General features: G+C 40.4%; 1 long non-coding RNA gene across 15 annotated transcripts in view; it reads right to left on the bottom strand.

Moving 5' to 3' along the window:
• Positions 1 to 24,896, bottom strand: part of LOC111751103 (uncharacterized) — a 70,265-nt gene that overhangs the window by 20,152 nt on the left and 25,217 nt on the right. For 12 of the 15 annotated variants that reach the window (XR_010319189.1, XR_010319192.1, XR_010319193.1 and 9 more), the window contains one exon: positions 1 to 24,896. This exon is cut by the window's left edge and continues 8,347 nt beyond it. This is a non-coding gene — a long non-coding RNA (uncharacterized LOC111751103). The other 3 variants (XR_010319200.1, XR_010319202.1, XR_010319201.1) reach the window with 2 other exon arrangements.

Below are 24,896 nucleotides of genomic sequence, written 5' to 3'. Positions count from 1 at the left end.
TCAACAAAATTGACAAACCACCGGCCAAACTGACAAAACAAAAACAGGGAAGGACACAAAGAACCCAAATAAGAAATGAAATGGGCGACATTACAACAGACTCAACTGAAATAAAAAGGATCAAAACAGAGTATCATGAAAAACTATACTTCAAAAAATTTGAAAACCTAGAGGAAATGAACAAATTTCTAGAAACACACTATCTACCCAAACTAACACAAAATGATGTTGAAAATCTGAACAGACCCATAACAAGAGAAGGGATTGAAAAGGTAATAAAAAAAACTTCCAACAACTACAACAAAAAAAGCCCTGGCCCTAATGGCTTCACTGGAGAATTCTATCAAACAATCAGAGAAGAGCTAACATGAGTACTACTCAAACTATTTCAGAACACAGAAAAGGAAGCGATACTTCCAAATTCATTCTATGAAGCCAGCATAACCCTGATATCAAAACCAGGCAAAGACACCACAAAAAAAGAAAATTGCAGGCCAATATCTCTCATGAATATAGATGCAAAAATTCTTGGCAAAATTCTAGCCAATAGAATTCAGCATCATATTGAAAAAATAATACACCAAGGCCAAGTAGTATTCATACCAGTTATGCAAGGATGTTTCAAAAACAGAAACTCAATCAACATAATCCACCACATAAATAAAAAGAAAGAAAAGAATAACATGATCATCTCAACTGACGCAGAAAAGGCATTCGACAAAGTCCAACACCCATTCCTGATTAAAAAACTCTCAATAAAATAGGTATAAAAGGGAAATTCCTCAGCATAATAAAGGGCATCTATGCAAAACTAGGAAACCCTGATGGCATAGTGGTTAAGAGCTATGGCTGCTAACCAGAAGGTCAACAGTTCATAGCCACCAGGTGTCCCTATGGGACAGTTCTACTCAATCCTTCAGTGTCGCTATAAGTCAGAACCAACTTGAGAGCACCAGGTTTGGTTTTTTTTTTTTTTTGGTATCCAAAACTAATGGCCAACATCATTCTTAATGGAGAGAGGCTGAAAACACACCCCTTGAGAACAGGAACAAGACAAAGATGCCCTTTATCACTACTCCTATTTAACATTGTGCTGGAAGTCCTAGCTAGAGCAATAAGGCAAGAAAAAGAAATAAAGGGCACCCAAATTGGTAATGAAGAAATTAAACTGCACCTACTTGTGGATGATATGATATTATACACAGAAAACCGAAAAGATTCCATGACACAACTACTGGAATTAATAGAAAGATTCAGCAGAGTGGCAGGATACAAGATAAACATACTAAAATCAGTTGCTAAAATAGCAACAAAGAGAACAATGAAAAGGAAATCAGGAAAACAACACCATTTATAATAAAAAAAAAAATAGCCCCTAAAAAAACAAAATACTTAGGACTAAATCTAACCGGGAGTATCAAAGACCTGTACAAAGAACCCTTCAAAACACTACTTCCAGAAACCAAAAGAGATTTACATAAATGGAAAAACATACCATGCTCATGGATAGGCAGACTCAACATTGTGAAAATGACAATTCTACCCAAAGCAATTTACAAATACAACACAATCCCGATCCAAATATCAATAACATTCTTTAAAGAGATGGAAAAACCAATCATTAACTTTACATGGAAAGGGAAGAAGCCAAGGATAAGTAAAGCATAATTGAAGAAGAAGAATAAAGTAGAAGGACTCGCACTACCTAACTTCAGAAACTACGATACAACATCAGTAGTCAAAACAGCCTGGTACTGGTACTATGACAGAAACACGGACCAGTAGAACAGAAATGAGAACCGAGATGTATATCCATCCACCTACAGTCACCTGATCTTTGACAAGGTCCCAATGTCCATCAGATTTGGAAAAGACAGTCTTTTTAACAAATGGTGCTGGCAAAACCGGATGTCCATCAGCAAAAAAATGAAACAGGTCCTGTACCTCACACCATACACAAAAATGAATTCAAAATGGATCAAAGACCTAAATATAAAACCTAAAACTATAAAGTTCATAGAAGAAAAAATAGGATCAACACTAGAGACCCTAATACATGCCATTAACAGTATACGAACCATAGCTTACATCACACAAACTACAGAAGATAACCTAGATAACCAGGATCTTCTAAAAATGAAACACTTATGCTTATCAAAAGACTTCATCAAGAGTAAAAAGAGAAACTATAGCCTGGAAAAGATTTTTTGTCTATTACAAATCAAAGATCTAACCTCTAAAATCTATAAGAAAATCCAACACCTCTATAACAAAAAGACAAATAATCCAGTTAAAAAATGGGCAAAAGAAATGAGCAGACACTTCACCAAAGAAGACATTCAAGTGGTCAACAGACACATGAGGAAATGCTCAAGATCACTAGCCGTTAGAAAAATGCAAATCAAAACAACAACGAGATACCATCTCACTCCAGCATTACCCGCACACATTAAAAAAACAGGAAATAACAAATGTTAGAGAGACTACGGGGAGATTGGAACTCTTAGGCACTACCAGTGGGAATGCAAAATGATGCAAACATTTTGGAAAATGATATGGTTCTTCTTTAGAAAGCTAGAAATAGAAATACCATATGATTCAGCAATCCCACTCCTAGGAATATATCCTAGAAAACTATGAGTCTTCACATGAATAGATATATGCACACCCATATTCATTGCAACATTGTTCACAATAGCAAAAAGATGGAAAAACCTAGATGCCCATCAACAGAGGAATGGGTAAACTATGGTATATACACAATGATGTATTATGCAACGATAAAGAACAATGATGAATCTGCAAAGCATCTCATAACGTGGATGAATCTGACAGGCATTATGCTAAGTGAAATAAGTCAATCACAAAAGGACAAATATTGTATGAGACCACTATTGTAAAAACTCATGAAAAGGTTTACACACAAAAAGAAACAATCTTTGATGATTATGAGCGAGGGGAGGGGTGAGGATGGAAAAACACTTAATAGACAATGGATAAGTAGCAACTTTGGTGAAGGGTAAGATAGTACACAGTACTGGGGAAGCCAGCACAACTTGTACAAGACAAGGTCATGGAAGCTCCACAGATACATTCAAACCCCCTGAGGCCCTGAATTGCTGGGCTGAGCACTGTGGGGACCATGGTTTCAGAGAACATCTAGCTCAACTGGCATAACATAGTTTATAAAGAAAATGTTCTACACTCAACTTTGGGGAGTAGCGTTTGGGTTCTTAAAAGACCGTGAGAGGCCATGTAAGATATTCCATTGGTCTCACCCCTTCAGGAGCAAGGAATAATGAAGAAAACCAAGGATACAAGGGAAAGATTAGTCCAAAGGACTAATAGACCACATCTACCACAGCCTCCACCAGACTAGTCTAGTAAAACGAGATGATGCTGGACTAACACCACTGACTGCTCTGACAAGGATCACAGTAGAGGGCCCCAGACAGAGCTGTAGAAAAATGTAGAACAAAATTCTAACTCGCAAAAATAGACCAGACTTACTGGCCTGACAGAGACTGGAGGAACCCTGAAAGTATGGTACCCGGACACCCTTTTAGCTCAGTAATGAAGTCACTCCTGAGGTTTGTCCTTCATCCAAAGATTAGACAGGCCCATAAAACAAAACGAGACTAAAAGGGTACAATTAAAAAAAAAAAGACAGGAAAGAAAGAAAAGACCAAAATGAATGTCAGAAGAGACTCTGAAACTTGCTCCTGAATGTAGAGTAGCTACAGTGAATGGAAGAAATGATGAAGTGAAAGAGCTGAACAGAAGATTTCAACAGGCAGCTTAAGAAGGCAAGGTAAAGTATTATAATGAAATGTGGAAGTTAGAAAACCAAAAGGGAAGAACACACTCAGCATTTCTCAAGCTGAAAGAACTGAATTAAAAATTCAAGCAATATTGAAGGATTCTATGAGTAAAATATTGAATGATGCAGGAAGCATCAAAAGAAGATGGCAGGAATACAGAGTCACTGTTCGAAAAAGAATTGATCGACGTTCAGCCATTTTAGGAAATAGCGTATGATCAAGAACAAATGATATCAAAGGAAGAAGTCTAAGCTGCACTGAACTCATTGGCAAAAACAAAGCTCTAAGAATTGACAAAATATCAGTCAAGATGTTTCAACAAACAGATGCAATGCTGGAAATGCTCACTCGTCTATGCCAAGAAATTTGGATAACAGCTACCTGGTCAGCAGTGTGGAAGAGATCCATATTTGTGCCCATTGCCATGAAAAGTGATCCAACAGAATGCACAAATTTTCCAACAATATTATTAATATCACACACAAGTAAAATTTTGCTGAGGATAATTCAAAAATGGTTGCAGCAGTATATCGACAGGGAACTGCCAGGAATTCCAGCCAGATTCAGAAAGGGGCATGGAATGAGGGATATCATTGCTGATTGTCAGATGGATCTTGGCTGAAAGCTGAGAATACCAGAAAAATGTTTACCTGTGTTTTATTGACTGTGTATAGGCATTCAACTGTACGGATTATAACAAATTATGGATAACATTGCAAAGAATGGGAATTCCAGAACACGTAATTGTGCTCATGCAGAACCTGTACATAGATCAAGAGGCAGTCGTTAGAACAGAACAAGGGACTACCGTGTGGTTTAAAATCAGGAAATGTATGCATCAGGGTTGTATCCTTTCACTATACTTATTCAATTTGCATGCCGAGCAAATAATCTGAGAAGCTGGACTACACGAAGAATGCAGCATCAGGTTTGGAGGAAGACTCATTAACGGTGTGCAATATGCTGATGACACAATCTTGCTTGCTGAAAGTGAAGAGCGCTTGAAGCACCTGCTGATGAAGATCAAAGAATACAGCCTTCAGTATGGATTATACCTCAACAGAAAAAAAATCCTCACAACTGGACCAGTAAGCAACAACATGACAAAAAGAGAAAATATTGAAGTTGTCAAGGCTTTCACTTTCCTTGGATCCACCATCAATGTCCATGGAAGCAACAATCAAGAAATCAGTCAATACATAGCACTGGGCAAATCTGCCACAAAAGACTTCTTTCAAGTGTTCAAAAGAAAGATGTCACTTTGAGGGCTAAGGTGCGCTTGACCCAAGCCATTGTATCTTCAATTGCCTCTTATGCAAGTGAAAGCTGGACAATGAATAAGAAAGACCAAAGAAGAATTGATGCATTTGAATTATGGCATTGGCAAAGAATACTGAATACACCAAGAACTGCCAGAAGAATGAAAAAAATCTGTCTTGGAAGAAGTACAGCCAGAAAGCTCCTTGGAATGAGGATGGCCAGATTTTGTCTCACATACTTGGACATGTTATCAGGAGGAACCAGTCCCTGAAGAAGGACCTCAGGCTTGGTTAAGTAGAGGGCCAGCAAAAAAAAGGAAGACCCTTGACAAGATGGATTGACTCCGTGGCTGCAAGTGTAGCAAAGATTGTAAGAATGGTGCAGGACTAGGCAGTATTTCATTTTGTGTCGCCATAAGTCAGAACTGACTTGACAGCACCTGACAACAACAATAACACATGGGAACTTAAATATCCAGGTATCATTGAAACAACCAGAATAAAAAGATGCAAGCATTAGTGGAAGACCAAGAACCCATTTTGGTGCTTACTATGAAGAGTGGAAAAAGGATTTCAAGAGGGGAAATAGTACCAAGTTAATTCAGAGGGAGGCAAGAAGGGTTTCCCCAGTAGGTCTGAATAAAGGCCTATTGTTTCTAGCCTTCTGAAGACACAGAGACTTCTGTAGAAAATAGCTGTGCTGGGAGAAATGAATGTCAACAGTGGTCTTGGAAATGTTTATGCTATGTTGGGAGGCTGTTCCTGTACAGACATTTGTTCCCGATGAACGTATCTCATTGGGGAGAAATGGATCCCAGTTTGAGGTTTTCAAAAAGCAAATGAGTCCCAAAGGAAGTTCCAGAAAGTAGATGGAGGAAATATGGCTCCCAGGACAAACTGCAAGTTTAAGAGATATCTGCAAAAATGTTACAGTGGTTGCTACAAGAGTGAGATTCAAAGTATTTGCAGAGTGGTGGCTGCTGTGAAGGAACCATCATGGTCCAGGTTGCAGGCCAGGTGGGCAACCTCTGCATTGAGGGTCTATGGGATTCACAAGTGGTTCATCGGTATTATAGAAACACTAGAAATTACAGATGTCTGAAAAGGCGAGAGCTCACTTCTCCTCTGTTGACAAGCCAATGAAGACTTCTTTTAACCCTCCTCCTGTGCCTTGTGTAAAAAGGTGGAATCGTCATGATAAACATGTGCTGGTGTTCAAAGATCCTTAGTTATTCACAAACACATGTCTCTTGGAGGTAGCAATTTTGATCTCCCTCTTCATATTTCTAGAGACTTGGGAGCAGCCAAGAGGGCTCCTAGAGAAACATTTAAGTGAGCTTAATAGCTCCTTACTGCAGAGTAGGTTTAGCATATGCCCTCCAAAAGTTAATGGCCCTACTAATGTGTCATTAGTACATGATGTCAGGCTCTCTGACCCTCTCTAGGCACTGAGGATACTGGTAGCTTGAGCAGAGAAGATAGGCAGGAGGGGTTTAGAAGATAAATAAATGCAATGCACATTTTTCTGTCATTCGGGCACACTTTTTAGCATTTTAATATATGTAGGTATGTCTATTTTAAGAAGCCCTGGTGGTGGCATAATGGTTAAAGCACTCAGTTACTAACTGAAAGGTCAGTGGTTAGAACCCACCAGCCACTCCACAGGAGAAAAAACCAGGCAATCTTCTCTCATGAAGATACAGCCTAGCAAACCCTATGGGGAAGTTCTACACTGTCATATAGTGTCGCTATGAGTCAGAATTGACTCGGAGATATAAAACAACAATGTCTATTTTAGTTTTGTTGTTTATTTTGAAATCTCAACTGTAACCTTATGAGGAACTTCTCTACTGTTCCTTTTCAGAGAGAGCTAACAAACACGTATGCATAGTTCACAAACACAAGGAGATTGCCTACTCTAATAACAACTGCTGTTTTAGGACAGGTGCCCCGAGACAAGGATTCTTAAACTACTGTTTTATTAAGGAAGTGCTTCCAGGGAAAATCAGGAAGGGGTGGGGAAAGAAGGAAAGAAAAAGAGGAAGCCGAGCAAGGGTGTGGTCTCAAGCAAAGTCCTACAAGAGGTTAGCTTGAGCCTGGACCTGCAGTTGGGGTGGGGGGTGGGGTGCTCTGGAGCATAGTTACTTCTCAGTTATCTCAAGCTGAGGCAAGGGGGGAAAGAGCCCAAAGCCAGGGGAAGAGCCACAGCAGAAAAAGTTAAAAGGGATCTGAGAGGATACAGGCAAAGTGCTAGCAGCATGTGCAGAGTGGGTATCTTTCAGAGGCATGTGATAAAAAGGGAGGGAGAATAAAAAAAAAAATCAAAAAGTTGGAAAAAGTGTGAGGGAGAGCACAGGGGGCTGGCAGTGTTGTTAAACTTGGTAGTCAACCATCAGAATGGTCCTAAAGACCCTCCCTTCCTGGTACCCACACCCTTGTGTAGTCTCTTCGCACATGGGATCAAGGTCGGTCCGTGTTATTAGTAATGGCAGAGTGATGGTATGTTGTTTCCAAGGCAAGATTATAAAAGACCTATGGGCTTTTGCCTCTCTTGCTCTCTTTCTGGGGATAAGCCAGCTGCTTTATTGAGGAACTTAGGCATCCCTGTGGAAAGGCAAGGAACTGAGGCCTGTCAATAGCCAGCAATGAACTGAGGCCTTCAGCCAACAGTCACGTGAGTGAGCCATTGAAACGGGATCCTCTAGCCCCTGTCAAACCTTCACATGATGGCAGCCCCTATCAACATCTTGACTACAAACCCACAGAGAGACCCTGAGCCAGAACCACCTTGCTGAGTCACTCCCATATTTCTGTCCCTCAGAAACTGTGTGAGACAATAAATGTTTGATGCTTTAAGCCACTAAATACGGGAGTAATTAGTAAATCAGCAACAGACAGCTAACACATGAAGCGTTTATCAAAGCATGATTTAGTGCCCGTATGGGTGGTACCAGGTGCTGGAACTCGAACAAGTCCAGACACCAAACTGAAAGGGGAGTCCAGAACCAGGTCAGGGTGATAATATAGGGGACACCACGGATGGCAATGTCTACAACAGAACAGCCCTCAGGCGGGCTAGGGATATTTCCCATGCAGTTAAATGAACAGCTGCTTCCAGTTTAGATTCAGTGTCCCACAAGAGGACAGAGCAGGTTCCAGGTAGTTAAAGGATCCACCAGGGAATTTACAACAGAAAATATTTTAGAATGATTTTAAGCATAAATGGTAAAAATAAGACAAAATTTTTCTACCTGGCAAGGTAACTTTCATTAACTGGAAAGTTCATTTCTAGAGAACAATATTGGTTATTTATTCAACAACCACATCCAACCCTCTTTTTCATGGTGGCAGGGCTCATCTCCTACTTTATTGTTGTTGTTAGTTACCATCAAGTTGGCTCTAGCTCATGGTGACCTTATGTACAAAAGAAAGAAATGTTTCCTTGTCCTGTACCATCATCACAATCATTGGTATGCTTGAGTCCATTGTTGCAACAATTGTGTTGGTCTGTAATGTAGTAGTAATAGTAATGAAAAAGGTCCTCTAACTTCAGGAGGGGGAATAAGAATCACCACCACAACTCAAAGCTGATTATTATGAGGTGGAAGTCAGACATACCTCTTCCAACTTTTTGTCAATTCTGGCGCTAGCCATCCTCCTCACTGCAGAACTACAAGCCCAAGGCCAAAAAGGCCATGTAGAAAGAGAAACCCGTTGTCTTGCACAAACCACCTCATTAAGGGTTTCCCTTGACTTCTTGTTGTTGTTGTTAGGTGCCGTCAAGTCAGCTCCAACTCATAGCGACCCTGTGCACAACAGAACAAAACACTGCCCTGTCCTGAGCCATCCTTACAATCGTTGTTATGCTTGAGCCCATTGTTGCAGCCACTGTGTCAATCCACCTCGTTGAGGGTCTTCCTCTTTTCTGCTGACCATGTACTTTGCCAGCATGATGTCCTTCTCCAGAGACTGATCCCTTCTGACAACATGTACAAAATATGTAAGACCCAGTCTCGCCATCCTTGCTTCTAACGAGCATTCTGGTTGTACTTCTTCCAAGACCGATTTGTTCATTCTTTTGACAGTCCATGGTATATTCAATATTCTTTGCCAACACCACAATTCAAAGGCATCAATTCTTCTTCAGTCTTTTCACATGCATATGATGCGACTGAAAAATACCATGGCTTGGGTCAGGTGCACCTTAGTCTTCAAGGTGACATCTTTGCTCTTCGACACTTTAAAGAGGTTCTTTGCAGCAGATTTACCCAATGCAATGCGCCTTTTGATTTCTTGACTGCTGCTTCCATGGCTGTTGATTGTGGATCCAAGGAAAATGAAATCCTTAACAACTTCAATCTTTTCTCCATTTATCATGATGTTGCTCATGGGTCCAGTTGTGAGGATTTTTGTTTTCTTTATGTTGAGGTGCAATCCCTACTGACGGCTGTGGTCTTTGATCTTCATTAGTAAGTGCTTCAAGTCCTCTTCACTTTGAGCAAGCAAGGTTGTGTCATCTGCATAATGCAGGTTGTTAATGAGTCTTCCTCCAATCCTGATGCCCTGTTCTTCTTCATATAGTCCAGCTTCTCAGATTATTTGCTCAGCATACAGATTGAATAGGTATGGTGAAAGAATACAACCTGGAGCACACCTTTCCTGACTTTAAACCAATCAGTATCCCCTTGTTCTGCCCGAACAAATGCCTCTTGATCTATGTAAAGGTTCCTCATGAGCACAATTAAGTGTTCTGGAATTCCCATTCTTCACAACGTTATCCGTAATTTGTTATGATCCATACAGTTGAATGCCTTTGCATAGTCAATAAAACACAGGTAAACATCCTTCTGGTATTCTCTTGCCTTCTTTGCCCTCCACTTTACCAAACATGATGTCCTTCTCTAGCATTTAGTCCCTCTTGATGATGTGTCTAAAGTAAGTGAGTCAAAGTCTGCAACAATATTCTGTGGCCCACAGTGTTTTAATTTTCTAATTTTTGAAAGTAGATTGCCAAGCCTTTCTTCTTAGCCTGTCTTAGTCTGGAAGCTCTGCTGAAATAGGTCCGCCATGGGTGACCCCGCTGGTATTTGAAATACCTGGGGCGTATCTTCCAGCATCATAGCAACGCAAAAGCCACGACTGTATGAGAAATTGACAGATTGATGGTAGGCCTCCTACTTTAGAGACTAGAATTATGAGATACTCACTTTCCCTTCCTTCCTCGCAGCTAGGTCAAGACCAATGCAACCCAAGGGTAGTATGCAGAACAGATTTGTAGAAAAGTTTTCAATAAAGAGAGAGACGCATAGTGTGAAATGCCCCTTCCTGCCCACATTTGGATCTCTTGAGAATGCGCAACTTGGATTTGTAGCAGCGGTCTTGTTATCATGAGGAAAAAGGCAAAATGTTCACTGAGAGGCTAAGCCAGGGCCTTGACATCACTGAATAGCTGGATTAACTAGCCCCAGGACAACCTACCTCCAGACTTTGTGTCAGTGAGAAAACTAAGATCCACATTTTAACTGGATATTCTGTCACCCACCAAATACACTTGTATAGAAAAAGGCCCTAAAATTAATTGTGACTTAAAACAAAAGCATTTATTTTGCTCATCAATCTGGTGGTTGGTTTCGTTCAGCAAGGTTGTTCTCTCATGAGGCTGCTGTCAGGTGGCAGCTGTTGCTGGGGTCATCTTAAAGCATTTTTCACTCATATGTCTAGCACCTGGGCTGAGAAGACTCAACAGCTAGGGGTTAGAAGAGCCAGGACCCCCAAAACATCTCTCTCTCTCCCTCTTTGTTTGCTCTCTTCACATGGTGGCCTCAGGGGAGTGGAGTCAGGCTTTTCACCTGGCAGCTAAAGGCTCCCACAGAGAATGTCCCAAGAGAAACCAACCTGGCCTTTTCTAACCTACCGTTGGAAGTCACACCGTGTAACTTTCACCACATTCTCTTCATTGAGGCGGTCACAAAGGTGGGCCCTTTTTTCAAGGAAGAATAGCATACACTTCACATCTTGATGGGAAGAATTTCAAATAACTTTTTAAAACCACCAAAAGCATTCTAGCTGGCACATTTGCATCTAGCTGACAACTCTAGACAAATATAGCATCTCTGTTTTTATCTGTGCGATGACCTGGGAGAGACACCTCACAAGACTTCTTACATCTTCCTTATTGGGAAAACTGCTCTTCTATTCAGAACCCTTATTGGTCCCTCCACCCCCTGAGAAGCTCCTCCAGAGTCCAAGACAGTCCTTGACCCCAGGGTGACTCATTCCAAATAGTAGCATAGAGCCCCCCAACAGCAACTCTTGAGGAGGAGTGAATGACCCCTACAATGCAAAGGTGATTAATTGAAAAAGGAGAACATTTTAATAACTAATGGTTTATACTTATCTCTGCCGAAGAGTGAGATTTTGTTTTCCTTAACCTTAATTGCAAGAAGCTAAACATTAATTGAATATCATTTATGATAATTCTGTCTTAGTTTGAGTTTCCCGCAAAGCTGACTCTGAAATGAGAAAATGGGTGCAAGTAGTTTCTTTGTGACATGATCCCAGGAAGCACCGTAAGGGAGTGGGAAAGTGAGACAGGGGAGAAAGGAAAACTAACATAAAATGTGTTAATGAACAGGTCGTCACTAAGAATTAAGTGACTGCAGAGAGCCCATCTCTAGTTGTCCCTCTATGGGTCCAGATGGATTTTTGCTCCCATCTCCTGTTCCTCATTGACTGATGGTCACTCCAGGGCATTTACTCCCTTTCAGCTCTGGAATGCTCCACACAGAGAGACACGAGAAGCCTTTAGCACGGACAGTAGCTGTTTACAGGCGACCGCACAGTTGACCGAGGGGATATTGGCAGAGCACTGGCAGGTTCTCACCACCAGCACCTGATACAAATGTCTTTATTATAACAGACTTTCTACCACATCAAATTCTTTTTTAGAAGCAGGCAGAGTACACATTATTTTTCATAAACAAGATTCATGCATTAGAATTTATCACATATTACTTCGGAGTGTATTTAAGAAGTAAACCTTGGATTGTATAACTTGAGAAGCCACAGTGCATTTTAGCTGATTATGAAGCAAGCTAATCAAAAGCCTGAAGGAAAAACCAGTGCTCACCGATAATAGACCCTGCTGCTAGTGAACTCATTAACCGGAACCTGATTTTCCAGGTCTCGTTTCTCTCTCCCTCCTACCAGCTGCTTGCCTGTCTCCCTGTCACTGCTCATTAACATCCATTGCAAAGGAGACCAGATCCACAGGAGTCCTTTTTTTTTTTTTTTAACTTGATTCAGGCCAGAATAAATTTGAAACTAGCAACTGATAATAGAATTTTGGGTTGTCTATGAATTTTGGTTTTCCATCATTCCTATTCCTCATTTATTCAGATATTCAGAATTTGCTGTAAATTCAAAAGATATCTGTTATTTTGGGCATTTTTATGGACATCAAATACTAAAAAGCAAGGATGTTATTCTCAGTTAGCTGACGCCATATAATAAACCATCCCAAAATATAGTAACTTAAAACAACCACCATGTGTTTAGTCACTACTCTAGGAATAGCAATTTGGACTGGGCTCAGCTGGGTGACTCTCCCTATTTAGACTACACTCAGTTGACCTTAGCTGGGCATACTCATGTGATGGCTGTCTGCTGATTGTCAGTTGCCAGGTCAACTGGGGACTGGTTGGTATATGATGACTCTTCCAGGGTGGCATACTTCTGTTCCATGTGGTGTCTCATCCTCCAGCAGGCTGTTCACATGGCAGCTTAGCAGGATCCCAATAGCAGGGAGAGGGCCATTGCTCAAGGGCTTTTCGTCACATTTGCTACAGCCCCATTGGCCAAAGCAAGTTACATGACAAAGTCTAGAGTCAGTATGAGAGAGAACTAGCAAAATTCATGGAGACAGGGAGGCATGGACAAATTGGGGCCATAAATATAAATAATCCACCAGTGATGTCATCCTCTATGGCTTCTGAGATCTCCTTAGTTTAGGTTAAGTTATGCCAACCGTTCTGTGATGCCCAGAGAGACGTGCTCAAAAGCTGAATTTATATAACTGACATAACTGAACCGTAGGCATCTTGATCCTTGTGGTCAGCCATCTTTATAGTTCAACACAACCGCTGAATCCAAACCATATTTTTGCTCTGACCCAACTAGGTAGAGATCTGGTTGACCCTTGTGGTAAATGTTGTCTCTTCTGATGGTCATCTTGCATCATATCTTCAGCTCTTGAAAAAAATCCTGGGGTTGGAAGAGGTTTGTGCCCCTGGAGGGGAAGAACTAAAGGAGGGGAGCACTGAGGACCAAGTTCCAGGTTTCTCTCTCTTATTTTTAAACATATTTTCCCATCTCCAATCCATGCCATGTTCTCACCAGTAGAGTGGGGCCTGTTTTTGCTAAATGATCCTTCTTGTTTCAAGTGATCACAGAATAAAAGAGTAAATATAGTCTGTTCCTCACATCAGAGGAAATGAAAAAGACGACCTGATTTTATTTTTTAATTTGGATCAAGAGTCTGTCCTAAGGTGAGAATCCTGAAACCTCAGACTGAAGGTGTCAATTACATTTCTCTCTTTTTTTTATTACTTTTAATTTACAAAAGTCATACTTGTTCCTGGTAGTAAATTCCCTATCTTTCTTATCCCAGACCTCTAGTCTCCAGGCACCTACCCAAGGTGAACCCCCCATTACCAGTTTCTTCTGTATTGTGTGTATACAAGAAAACATATACAGGTGTCTATTATGCATATACATCTGAATGAACCGTATGAAATGACCACCATTCAAACAGTTTTGGCCTACAAAAGCAGCAATTCATATCACTCAATCTATCTTTTTTAACATAAATGAAAGCATAACAAATATATTTGATCTGCACCTTTTTTTTCTAACTAACTGTATGTCTTAGAGGTCGTTCTACATCAGCATGTAGGACTTGGTCTTATTACTTTTCAATTTACATTTATAAGAATAAAGGCTTTGTTCTTCCCACTCCGTGGAGCTCTTGGATTGGTTTGATTTGTAAAATCAGATTTGAACACCCTGGGTAGTCTTACCTCTGTGGGCAGGGGTCTTTCTTCTCTGGAGACAAACAGACCCGGTTTCAGTTCTTGACTCTGTCACTCAGTAGCTGTGTGACCTTGGGTCTCTTACTTACCCTCTCTGAACCTTAGCTTCCTCACCTGTAAAATGGTATACCCATCCCGCAGGGTTCTGATGAGAATTAAATGAAATGATTTACTTGTCACATTGTAGGCACTCAACAAACTGGCCATTTGATCCTGAAACCAACTTTGTTTTCACAGCCAAATCACTTAATGTTTTCCTAGTAGAGCTGGACCAGTGATGATTTTCGAGTCTTGTTTGTTTTAATTTTATTTATTTTGTCATCATTGTTGACAGTATACACAGCAAAACATACATCAATTCAACAGTTTCTGCATGTACCATTTAGTGACACTGAGTACATTCTTCAAGTTGTGCAACTATCCTCACCCTCCTTTTCTGAGTTGTTCCCCTCCATTAACATAAACTCACTGCCCCCTAAGGTTCCTATCCAGTCTTTCAAGTTGCTGTTGTGAATTATAGACAGTTCTAAACTAGTGATATTTTTCAAGGAACTATGAAAAGGACAGTCTTCTGCAGGCACCCCTGCTTGCTGCATGAGGCAGGCAGATTTCTAGTTTCAGAGGTATTCATGGATTGTGATTCCTAATCTCTGATCTGGCCCTACCCCTGGCACAGAGATCTTGGCCTAAAAGGCTTCATTCCTAAAAAGTTAGAAGTCAGCAAGCAAGACAGCATATTAACCTTTGCAACACCACCAGATGACCTGTCTCATTCTCTTGCTTCTAATTCAGTTAGCATGCTCTTTGGGCAAGTAAATAATCCACCGTCTAGGCCAAACCACCTTGTGGAGCACCACAGGAGGAGCAGAGCAGGGACACAGGACAGGGATGGAAAGGAGGTGTTAGTCAGCTGGCCCTGACACTAGGCTTCTAGGTGTTAATTTTAGAATAATGTTTTTATTTGGACTTTAAAGCACATGCTTATTAGGAAATACTCAAGTGATGTAGAAAAGTACAGAAAAAAGAGCAAACTCTTTCTGCCTAGAAATAAAAATTTTCAACAATTGTTAAACACCATCCTCAACACCTCTCTATGCACTTACACAGATCAGAGTTTCAAAATATGGATAGATAGTGTTTTAGGGAAAAAAGATCACGCTAAATACCCTATTTGTTTACTTGTTTATTCTGTTTTCTAATCCTCCTACCCGTACCCCAACACTAGAAATTCCATGAAGGCAGGAACCTTGACTATCTTGTTCATCATTGGAATCCCAAGCCTGGTATAGTGCCTGGCACATAGCAGCTCTCAAAAAAATATTCAATGAGTGATGAAATATTTTTACTTGGATGCCCTTATTATTCTTTCTTTAGCCCTAGAGTTTAATGACTTCCCCAGGATAAATCATTGTATATCATTTTTTTCTGGGACATTCTGTTCTATAAATGTTTCCTTATTTTAGTAAAGTTTTCTATTACATCCTTGAGCATCCATTTCTTTATCCTTTTGTTCAGAAAGAGTAATTATGGCTATGTGGCTCACCTTTGTCTCCCATATCTATCCTCTTTGCAATCATCATTTGTAGTTAACTTCTCCATTTTATTTTGTGTGATGTCCTCAGGTCTCCACACCATCTCCTTGTCTTTATTTTCAGGTGCTTTTTCCCCGTGTGCATTAAGTCACATCTTCCGTAGATTTTGTGTTCCAGGACCAGTGATGCTCACAGCAAAGTTCTTTAGGTTACACTCAGTGTCGTAATCAGACTCTGGCTATCCTTCCCCAGCCCTCTTCTAGCTTCCTCTCTGAAGTTTTTCTTGAGTAGGAGACCAGATCATAGAAAACAGAAAAAGACTAGCAGCACACTGATTTTTTTTTTAGCTACCCCTCCATCTCTGGCCGCTCTATAAGCGGTAGACAACTTCTTATGGAAAGGAGGACATTCCCAACCTCTCCGCTGGCCCATCCACAATACTGGATCTCAGCCCTCCAAGATTCCTTGGATATGTTTCTCATGGTGTTGACAAATACCTTAGAAGAAATACATATCCTTGTCAAAGTTTGAGATAGCATGTGTCAGCTCATCTGTTCTCATCTCAAGCAAGATTTCTCAGTATTTGCCAGGAATGTTTCAGGAATAGTTTGTGGTGTGATGCTGCTGCAGTTTCCAACTTCTTTCTTTTCCCAGCCAGAAGCTTTCCTATTTTCTGTGAGGTCCGAGGCAGAATTTATTCCAGTTTCCTAGTTTCCCTCTTTACGCACCCAGATTCCAGCTCTTTGCCCTTAACATGTCTCTTACTTGTAAGCTTTTCTTCAATGTTTAAAACTTTAGTTATTATAGTATTATTAGTTCTTATCCATAGGCAGTTCACTGGTCTATATTGCCTACAAAATGCCACCTCTACAAGTCTTTAGTTTGTTATGGAGTCCTGACAGCAGAAATGAGCAACCAATCCCATGGGGTGGGGTCAGAGCACTGTGAATTTCTGACTGGGTAGATTTCCTCTGGCCCGTTATTTCCAACATCACTTGGTGTACACTTTTACAACAGGGCAGGTTGGAGTAACTACTATTCAATGAATTAAAGGTGCTAAAGTTTTATATTTTATGTAGTTTCTGTTCACTTTAAATATCTGGCAATATGCATTTTAACGGATTCTGCTAACCACACATAATGACTTTCCCTATGTGCACGTTTACAGTGTGTCATTTCACACTGTGCATAAAGTAGGAGATGGTGTGAATCTTGATCTACTAAGGCTCTTGCTCAAGCAAAGATGCTGCTTGGCTTATGTAATGCAGTGATTTTAAAGCAGGTCGGCAAATTTTTTTGACTTTCATCCCATCCAAAGGTGGGAGTGTCATTCCCTTTTTATTTAATATGGGCTGGCCGTTGGGAATCATTTCTAATAAATAAAATGGACTAGAAATGACTCTAAGTGACTTCTGAGCCTGGGACATAAAAAGTGGCATAGCTCCCACCTGGCTCACTCTCACTAAGGACAGTCACTCTCAGACTTGTAAGAAGGTCCAGGCACATGGAGAGGTGATGTGCAGGTGTTCCAGCTGACAGCCCCAGCTGAGGTCCCAGCCGACAGTCAGCATCAACCACCAAACATGTGAGTGAGGAGCCTTTGGATGATTCCTGCCTTCGGCCTTCTAGCTGCCCCATCTAATACCAAGTGGAGCAGAGATGAGCTGCCCCTGCCAAGCCCTGCCTAGACTGTAGATTCATGAGCAAAATAAATGATGTCATTCTTTTTAAAGGAAATTTATTTTATTCTAGTTCTAAAGCAGTATAGGATAGCGATACAAAGATGTCTTCAAAAGCTGCATTATGGGTGGACCTCTCTACCACTAACAAAGAAGAGCCAGGAGTAGAGTGCATCATTTGGACCCAGAGTCCCTGTGCTGAGAAACTCCTAGACCCAGGAGACAGAGAGCTGTGCTGGAGAGGAAACAAGAAGGCAAGAAGTTGCAGCAGAGAAACGGTGGCTGCAAAACCAGCAGACCAACACCAGATAGCGTAGTGGGCTTCCCAGCCTATGGAGCAAGGCAGCTACTGTGAGCATGCCAACCCATGGAGCGAGGGAGCCAAGCGACTTTGGGCAGGAGGCTTACTAGCAGAGTACGGTGCCTCTGGGCACTTACTGGTGGAGGTAAAACACTTGGTAACACTTGCTCAAGCAGGGCAGAGGCGAGGCAGAGAAACCGAAGGCCAGAGAGAAGCCTGCCCGCCTGAGGGCCCAGCTGAGAAGAAGCTGTCCTGGTCAAAGAACTGTATCCTGAGTTGTTCCTGATCCTGAATTGTAACCTGTTACTTCCCTAATTAACATCATCATTGTGAAAAACCAAACAAACAAAAAAGCTGTCTTATAACTTATTTTTTTCAATAAGCGAGTCCCTTGGTCTAATGAAAATGCATAAACCACTTTGTTCTAACTTGTACCTATCTACTTTGTCTGAGGAAACTAATTGCCTAATTTTTCCCTTTGCCTTATAAATATGTCTATAAATAGCCAGTACAGGGCTAATTCTGGCTGCTGGCGTTCTAACAGAGGAGCCACAATTATGTTCCTGGATGAATACTCAAATCATGGTAAAATGTGCATACCCTTAAAATTGTAATATGAGGACCCATTGAAGGGGCTAGTTCATAGCAAAGAGTTGAAGCATATTACTGTGGAAGCCATTAATATGGGATCTTCTTTCTGATTCACCCCAATATAAATCCTTTCTTGTCTGTCCTAGGCGATAAAATGTATCTGAAAACAAAATGGCTCCAGACCATCTTTACTTTCCTGGAGACTAATACCTTTTTTTAACATGAATTTATTCTCAGTCAACAGATTTTGTATCTCTGATGAAAGTAATCAGATTTTCACTATACTACTCTTTTTTTTTTCTTTTTTAGTCTTAGGGTCCCTATGAGTCAAAACTGACTCAATGGCACCCAACAACAACAGTTTTAGTAAAATGTAAAATATTAAAATATGGTGCATTTCATACATGTTCTTTCCATAAGTTATTTGGTATGAATGAAGGGATAAGAAGAATGAAGATTGTTCCTTTGTAATTCAAAAATATTTTGATATCTGAAACCTATTCCATCTTCATGGCCTGACTCAGAGTTGTTCATGGCTATTCCTAGCATACACACACACACAACTTTGTGCAAAATAGGAAGTAGTGCCCCCCCCCAGCCAGGTGGGTTCAGGCTAACATGTATCACATTAGTGAAATGATTGTCTTTTTGTTTTCAAGTTGTAGAAAATTTTTTATGTATTTTGGATATTAGACCCTTATCACTTTGTCATACTGTGGTGCCTTGTGTGTTACTGTGATGTTGAAAGCCATGCCACAGATATTTCAAATGCCAGCAGGGTCACACAAGTTCAACAGAGTTTCCGGGCTAAGACAAGCTAGAAGAAGGACCTGGTGATTTACTTCTAAAAAAAAAAAAAATTGTTCAGTGAAAACCTTATGAACAGCAGCGGAACACTGTCTGATATTGTGCCAGAAGATGAGCCCCTCAGGCTGGAAGGCACTCAAAATGCGACTGGGGAAAACTTGCCTTCTCAAAGTCGACCTTACTGATGTGGATGGAGGCAAGCTTTTGAGACTTTCATTTGCTGACGTGGAACAACTCAAAACGAGAAGAAACAGCTACAAACATCCATTAATAATTGGAACATGGAATGTACAAAGTATGAATCTAGGAAAATTGGAAGTCATCAAAAGTGAAATGGAATGCATAAAGATTGATATCCTAGGCATCAGTGAGCTGAAATAATAGACTAGTATTGGCCATTTTGAATTGGACAATCATGTGGTCTACCATGCCGGGAATGACAAATCGAACAGGAATGGCATTGTATTCAACCTCCAAAAAAAATTTCAAGATCTATCCTGAAGTACAACACTGTCAGTGATAAGATAATATTCATATGCCTACAACGAAGACCAGTTAATATGACTATTATTCAAATTTATGCATCAAACACTAACGCCAAAGATGAAGAAAATTAAGATTTTTACCAACTTCTGCAGTCTGAAATTGATCAAACATGCAATCAGTATGCATTGATAACTACTGGTGATTGGAATGAGAAAGTTGGAAACAAAGAAGGATTGGTAGATGGGAAATGTGGTGATAGAAATGAGGCCAGAAATCTCACGATAGAATTTTGCAAGGTCAACGACTTATTCATTGCAAATGCCTTTTTTTTTTTAACAACATAAATGGAGAGTATACATGGGACCTCTCTGGGTGGAATACACAGAAATCAAATTGAGTACGTCTGTGAAGAGACAATGGAGAACCTCCATATCATCCGTCAGAACAAGGCCAGGGCCCAATTTCAGAACAGACCATCAATTGGCCATATGCAAATTCAAGTTGAAGCTGAAGAAAATTAAAACAAGTCCATGAGAGCCAAAACCCAATCTTGAGTACATCCCACCTGAATTTAGAAACCGTCTTAAAAATAGATTTGATACATCAAACACTAATGACTGAAGACCAGAAGAGTTGTAGGATGACATCAAGGACATTATACATGAAGAAAGCAAAAGGTCATTAAAGAGACGGGAAAGAAAGAAAAGACCAAAATGGATGTCAGAAGAGACTCTGAAACTTGCTCTTGAACGTAGAGTAGCTAAATTGAACAGAAGAAATGATCATGTAAAAGAGCTGAACAGAAGATTTCCAAGGGTGGCTTGAGAAGACAAAGTAAGGTATTATAATGAAATGTGTAAAGACCCGGAGTTAGAAAACCAAAAGGGAAGAACATGCTCAGCATTTCTCAAGCTGAAAGAACTGAAGAAAAAATTCAACCCTCAAGTTGCAATATTGAAGGATTTTATGGGCAAAATAAAGCATCAAAAGGAGATGGAAGGAATACACAGAGCCACTGTACAAAAAAGGATTGGTCAACATTTAACCATTTCGGTAGGTAGCACATGATCAAGAATTGATGGTGCTGAAGGAAGAAGTCCAAGTTGCCCTGAAGGCAGTGGCAAAATAACAAGGCCCCAGGAATTGATGGCATACCAATTAAGACATTTCAACAAATGGATGCAACACTAGAGGTCCTCACTCGTCTATGCCAAGAAATTAAATTTGGAAGACAGCTACCTGGCCAATAGACTGGAAGAGATCCATATTTGTGCCCATTCCAAAGAAAGGTTATCCAACTGAATGCGGAAATTATGGAACAATATCATTAATATCACACGCAAGTAAAATTTTGCTGAAGATTGTTCAAAAGCAGCTGCAGCAGATATCGAGAAGGAACTGACAGAAACTCAAGCTGGATTCAAGAAGAGGACATTGAATGAGAAATATCATTGCTGATGTCAGATGAATCTTGGATGAAAGCAAAGAATACCAGAAAGATATTTACCTGTGTTTTATTGACTATGCAAAGGCATCAAACTGTGTGGGTTATTATAAATTATGGATAATGTTGAGAAGAATGGAAATTCCAGAACATTTAATTGTGCTCATGCAGAATCTGTAGAGAGACCAATAGGCAGCCACTCAAATAGAACAAAGGGATACTCTGTGGTTTAAAATCAGGGAAGATGTGCATCAGGGTCATATCCTCTCACCATACTTATTCAATCTGAATACTGAGCAAATAATCCAAGAGATGGACTATATGAAAAATAATGAGGCTTCAGGCTTCTCATTAACAACCTGTGTTATGCAGATGACACAACCTTGCTTGCTGATAAGCGAAGAGGACTTGAAGCACTTACTAATGAAGATCAAAGACCACAGCCTTCAGTAGGGATTGCACCTCAACATAAAGAAAACAAAAATCCTCACAACTGGACCCATGAGCAACATCATGATAAATGGAGAAAAGATTGAAGTTGTTGAGGATTTCATTTTCCTTGGATCCACAATCAACATGCATGGAAGCAGCAATCAAGAAATGAAAGGACCTATTGCACTGGGCAGATCTTCTGCAAATGACCTCTTTAAAGTGTCCAAAAGCAAAGATCTCACTTAGAGGACTAAGGAGCACCTGACCCAAGCCATGGTGTTTTCAATTGCCTCATGTGCATGTGAATGCTGAACAACAAATAAGGAACACCAAAGAAGAACTGATGCCTTTGAATTATGGTGTTGGTGAAGAGTGTTGAATATACCATGTATGAACTGACAGAATAACAAACAAATCTGTCTTGAAAGATACTCTTTAGAAGTGAGGATGGTGAGACTTGTCTCACGTTATCAGGAGGCACCAGTCCCCAGAGAAGGACATCATCCTTGGCAGAGGGTCAGTGAAAAAGAGGAAGACCTTCAACAAGATGGATTGACACAGTGGCTGCAACAATGGGCTTCAACATAGCAAAGATTGTGAGGCAGACGTAGGACCAGGCAGTGTTTCATTGTAGCACATAGGGTCACTATGAGTCGGAACCGACTCAACAGCACCTAACAACAACATTGGATATATGGTTTCCAAAATTGTTCCCTCAATCTGTGGGTTATCTTTTCAATTTTTTGATAAAATCCTTTGATGAACAAAAGTATTTTTTTCCTTTTCTTGTCTTTTTATATAAGTGAGTTCATATAATATTTGTCCTTTTGTGATTGACTTCTCTCACTCAGCATAATGTCTTTAAGTTTCATCCACACTGTAGCATGTATCAAGATTTTGTTTCCCCTACTGGCTGAGTAGCATTCCATTTTACATATGTACCACATTTTGTGTATCCATTCATCTGCTAATGGACATTTATGTTGCTTCCAGGTTTTGGCAATTGTGACTAGTGCTGCAATGAACACTGGTGTACAAGTATCTGGTTGAATCCCTGTTTTCAATTCTTTTGGGTATAAACCTAGGAGTGGAATTTCTAGGTCATATGGAAAAAAAAAAAAATTTTTTTATGGTAGTTCTATTTTTAGTTTTTTGTGGAACTGTCACACTGTTTTCCACAACAGCTGTCCTATTTTGCATTCTCACCTGCAATGGATAAGGGTTTCAATTTCCCTACATCTTGCCAACATTTTCATTTTTTTTTTTTTTTACTCTATCCATCCTGTTGTTGTTGTTCTTAGGTGCCATTGAGCCGGTTCCGACTCATAGTGACCCCATGCACAACAGAACGAAACACTGCCCGGTCCTGAACCATCCTTACAATCATTGTTATGCTTGAGCTCATTGTTGCAGCCACTATGTCAATCCACCTCGTTGAGGGTCTTTCTCTTTTCCGCTGACCCTGTACTCTGCCAAGCATGATGTCCTTCTCCAAGGACTGATCCCTCCTGACAACATGTCCAAAGTGTGTAAGACTCAGTCTCGCCATCCGTGCTTCTAAGGAGCATTCTGGTTGTACTTCTTCCAAGACAGATTTGTTCGTTCTTTTGGCAGTCCATGGTATATTCAATATTCTTTGCCAACACCACAATTCAAAGGCGTCAATTCTTCTTCGGTCTTCCTTATTCATTGTCCAGCTTTCACATGCATATGATGCAATTGAAAATACCATGGCTCGGGTCAGGCGCACCTTAGTCTTCAAGGTGACATCTTTGCTCTTCAACACTTTAAAGAGGTCCTTTGCAGCAGATTTACCCAATGCAATGCGTCTTTTGATTTCTTGACTGCTGCTTCCATGGCTGTTGATTGTGGATCCAAGGAAAATGAAATCCTTGACAACTTCAATCTTTTCTCCATTTATCATGATGTTGCTCATGGGTCCAGTTGTGAGGATTTTTGTTTTCTTTATGTTGAGGTGCAATCCCTACTGAAGGCTGTGGTCTTTGATCTTCATTAGTAAGTGCTTCAAGTCCTCTTCGCTTATCAGCAAGCAAGGTTGTGTCATCTGCATAACACAGGTTGTTAACGAGTCTTCCTCCAATCCTGATGCCCTGTTCTTCTTCATATAGTCCAGCTTCTTCTATTATTTGCTCAGCATACAGATTGCATAGGTATGTGAGTAAGAAATGATATCTCATTATGATTTTGATTTGCATCTTTCTGATGACTAATGACATTGAGCATCTTTTCATGTGTTTCGTGGCCATTTCAATGTTTTCCTTGGTGAAATGTCTGTTCAAGTCCTTTGCCTATTTTGTGATTGGGTTAGTTGTCTTTTTGTTGTTAAGTCCTTTTTATGTTGTTAGATTCTCATCGGTTATATGGTTTCCAAAGATATTCTCCCAGACGGTTTTTTTTTTTTTTTTTGGTAGATTCTTTTATGAACAAAATTTTTAACTTTTATGAGGTGAGTCACTAAGATTCGGAGTAGTTTGTTATTCAGCCACGCCTAAAGTAAAGCTGGTAACTCAGTTCCTGGTGACTATCTCAGAATTTATTCAGCAATTGCCCCAACAACAGAACCACACCATTTGGGGATACTGCCTGAGAGGCCAAGGCCATGTCACAGGCAAGACATCTGAAAGTGAGTTGCAGGGATGTCATGTTCTATGCTGCCTCTGATTTTGTTTTTAATTTTGCTCTTTGATTGCAAATAATGGGAGCCACTGAAGCTCTCTCAAGTTAAGAGGACAAAGAGAAGAAGATGTTATAATAGTAAGCATGGAGCAGCAGAAGGATGCGGCCAAATAAAAATCTAAGACCAGACATGAACGGGGTAGGGCCATGTGGTGGTTGACCGTAGAGCTGTTCTTGATGCCAGGAGGCCTGGGGCTCTTAAAACCAGTCCATTTGCTGATCACCTTGTGTGTCAGGGTAGAACTGTGCTCCATAGGGTTTTCAATGGCTAATATTTTGGAAGTAGATCACCACACCTTTCTCCCGAGGTTTCTCTGGGTGGTCTCAAGCCTTTAAACTTTTAGTTAGCATTTGAGCACATTAACTGTCTGCACCAGCCAGAGGTGGGAGCTCTTAGCAGCAGTGAAACATAGTACTAGAGCAGACTTTTGAGAGCCAGCCTGGTTCCAATCCCGGCTCCACTACATACCAGCTGTGTTCTCCTGGGCATTACTTAATGTGTCCATGCTTCACCTGTACCTTACATAAGGTTGTAATCCAAGGTCATTCACGTGATAGGTTAAAATATCATAGGTATTTTTATCTCCCTTACCTTACCATAAATGAGTTTTGCTTCTGACTCTTCCTTCTCCAACTGGTCTCCTCTGTTAACTCCCAGTTACTGTTCTTCCATTACTTCAGTTTGCACAATTGATTCATTCACTGATTGGGCAAATGTTTGCTGAGCATCTTCTATGTGCTAAGCACTATTCCAGTTC

Source organism: Loxodonta africana, chromosome 24 (assembly GCF_030014295.1).
Source record: "Loxodonta africana isolate mLoxAfr1 chromosome 24, mLoxAfr1.hap2, whole genome shotgun sequence".
In the NCBI taxonomy this organism is placed as follows: domain Eukaryota; kingdom Metazoa; phylum Chordata; class Mammalia; order Proboscidea; family Elephantidae; genus Loxodonta; species Loxodonta africana.
The sequence above is the reverse complement of the archived record's forward strand: the minus strand, read 5'-3'. Positions and strand labels throughout refer to the sequence as shown.